The sequence below is a fragment of the Octodon degus genome, unplaced genomic scaffold (assembly GCF_000260255.1).
Source record: "Octodon degus isolate 3935 unplaced genomic scaffold, OctDeg1.0 scaffold00640, whole genome shotgun sequence".
In the NCBI taxonomy this organism is placed as follows: domain Eukaryota; kingdom Metazoa; phylum Chordata; class Mammalia; order Rodentia; family Octodontidae; genus Octodon; species Octodon degus.
In genome coordinates this window covers 10,282-13,591 of record NW_004525216.1, presented here as the reverse complement: position 1 = coordinate 13,591, position 3,310 = coordinate 10,282, and the positions used below count along the sequence as shown (strand labels likewise).

Here is a 3,310-nt window from a genome sequence, read left to right as displayed (position 1 = left end):
TGTGGGTCTGGTTTATTTCACTTATGAGTATATCTTCAAGTGGCATCCAGTTAAATATGAAGGCTTTGAGTTTATCATTTATTTTTGAGTTCTAGAAAGCATTTTAATATTTCATCTTTTTTTCAAGTGATCCAGAGACTCAAAAGAAATGGTCAGTACTATATTTTAAAAGGCTGATAAAAATCACACTGCAACATCAATGAACACAGAGCTTCACAAATCTGTTTGCAGTTTCACCTTTTCCCGATGACTCTACATGAAAGTGGAAAAAAGTTCACGCTGTACTATCTGAAGATGTAGACAAATGTGACAGTCCAACTGCCATAGGCAGTGCAATGACTCGTTCCTGAAGCTGGTGACAGGATGAGGGGAGCATAGTACTGTAGATAGGAGCCTATTGGTGAGGACAGCCCAGTTGGTGGTGGACCTCTAGTACCAAAACTGCTCTTGGAAGTCGTCGCTGCATGTCATGAAGCCAGGGTTAGTGGGTGAGTGCAAGATGCTGCACATGATGCTGTTGTGCCTCAGGGAGAGCAAGCTTCTCCTCCACTGTCCTTGAGTCTCAGCAGCAGAGGCTGATGGTCCTCTCATCCAGCAGCAGCACATAGTCCTCCGTGTGATTAAAGACTACCTGCGTGCAGTGCACCTGCCGGCTGTTCAGCCCTGCACCTGTGTACCTGACCAGAGGTCATCCTGTTGATATCTCTGAGTTTATCTACTAAGTCTTTTCCACTTGACAAAATATATTTAGAATTTTTGGAGAAAATGACTGAACAGACTTAAGCATCATCATGTGCTTTCTCAAAATTTGTGATGCATCAATTTGAAACACTATCCCACAGCTTGATGCAGCTGTCCATGCTACGAGTCACATACATATCAGCACTGGGATTGTAATTCACAGAACAGATAGCATCAGTGTATTGATCTTGAGGATTGTAAGAGATGAAACACTGAAAGGTGTTGATGTCATTAAGGCTTAGAGTGGGATGCTGCATGCCAATGAGGATGAAGTCTCCGCATGGGTGGAAAGAGATGGAGCACAGCATTTCTGATTCCTGAATGTATTTAAAGGTTTTTTTAGATGGTTTGGAGTAATCAAATAATTTACAAGTGTAATTCCTGGAGCCAGAGTCCAGAATCTGCTCTATCAGGTGGAAGGCCAGCCAAGTGTCTTTTTTCCGTGGTCTCATTCATCATGGCCTCTATTGACATGACTCTTTTGGCAACATTCTTTCTCTGTCTAGAATCTTTATAGAAGCATCAGCAGACCCAGTAGAGATCAATTGCCCATCTCTGCTATATGTGGCTACATAACATGGTCCTTTATGGTAGGTGACATAGCAGGTTGGATACTTGGTAGCCTCTGGGGATGTGGTCTGGAAATTTGCATCAAGTTCCAAGTCAATCCCCGTGCCAGGGGCAACTGTATCTGAGCGACCCATTGCATACTGAACTGCAGTGTCATCATTTTCCATTCCCAGTTTGAAGAGATGCAGGAGCTGCTCTGAATGCACATAGACAGACAGACAGAGGCTTGATTTCATTGAGGATGAGGCTGTTAGCAATGCGGATGTAGCTATCATAGGGCAGCTGGCTAATGATGAGCTTGTAGAGCTGCTGCTGGTCCTTCAAGTCCACTTTCATTCTGTACATCTTTGGAGAAAGGATAGTGCCCTGTGAGTAATTAGCATGTTCAAGAATTCTGTTCACTTTCTCTGACTTTAGTTCCTATATGACAATCCACATGGCAAGAGGATGATTCACAGACAAATGTCCGAATGTGGAAAGAACTGGGCTTGCTGGAATGGCTCTGAGTTTATCGCTCTTCATAGCTGAGCAATACTCCATTGTATAAAAATACATCTTTTTCATCCATTCCTCAGGTGAAGAAATGTAACTTTTGTATCTGACAAGGTCAGTCAAATCCTCTCAGGATTTACCCTGAAACCCTGTACCATGTTGCACCCTTGTAGCTTGAGCTCTCTTTGTATTGAACTTCACGATCTATGTGTGTTCTATGTGCTGTTTTGAGTTTCTGTGTGCCTTGTCATAGTGTTTTGGAGAAAATGAAAGTTTGCATTCTGACCTTTTTTCAGGCTGGTTTGAGCTAACTTTGTAGCCCCGGCTAGTCTGGAACTCACAATGATCCTCCTGTCTCTTCCCAAGTCCTGAGATTGTAGGTCTGTGCCAATACACCCAGATATTTCTACCTTTTTGAGCAGTGAGCACTAACTGTTCTCAAACAGCTTATACAAGGGGTTTGTTTCCTTACTGTAAAAATGTAACAAAAACAGGAATGAAGGAAGGAATGAGGCCTTAAAACATCCAGATTGAAGGCGATATCAAACAGATACATTAATGAGCCTGGAGGAATGAAATCAACAACTCTCTAGTATGACAACCCCAACACAGAGCCTAGTGTACTACGCAATAGAGAGACCTGAGTGTGCAAAACTATTGATCAGTTGTCAGGAAAGTGTTCTAACCCTCAATTCTGCACAAATGGATAGGAGAAATGAAACATGAATGAATAGAAAACACCCATGAGTCCATATTGAGGAATAAAAATGGTTTAATGATGGATGTTAATTAGTTTGCATTGAAATTAAAATTCAAGGAGACAGTATTTTTTCACCAGATTGCCAGAAAACCACTAAGCAGAAAACACTGCATTAAGGAATGGCCAGGATGCATGTAGGAATAACAATATTACACAGGTAGGGATGACACAAGCTGGTAAAAGGTTTTAGAGAAAACACTGGAGAATAAGACATCTACAATTCTCAAAGCACCTGCCTGCGCACTGCTTCACAATTTTGGAGGGCACAGTGTGTGTACTCCAGGACAGCTCCAGTAGAATCTTCCTTCACTAGGTGACCAGAGCCAGCAGGAAGGAATGAGTGATGGACAAAGTGAACACCGCCTGCAGGGAGAAAGGGGCAGGAAGCACCTGGTACTATCTACATGTGCTGGCTGCCTAGTGTTCTTGGCTACATGTTTAGGCTGAGTTTAAACCCAAATAAATAGTCATACAGCAAACAAATGTAGGCCACGAACTAGAAAGCAGCTGACCTGTACTGTACACACAAGTCAATTTCACCTACAAATCTAAGGACAAAAACGAAAAGAAATTTGTGTTTCAAAATAACTAACATACCATTTTCCCCCCTAAATAAGATCTAGACAGAAAATAATCATCCTTGGAAACTAGAGATCACAACTGCCAGCCCCATCAGCTTATGCTTGTCTTCAAGAGCAGCCACAAAAAGAAAATAGTGATGGTAGGGAAGGCAGGGACAGAGTGATG

The 3,310-nt window shown here is 42.2% G+C and overlaps 1 pseudogene; it reads right to left on the bottom strand.

The window, feature by feature from the left end:
• Nucleotides 1–252: 252 nt before the first annotated feature.
• Nucleotides 253–1,843, bottom strand: LOC101570559 (annotated as a pseudogene).
• Nucleotides 1,844–3,310: the final 1,467 nt, after the last annotated feature.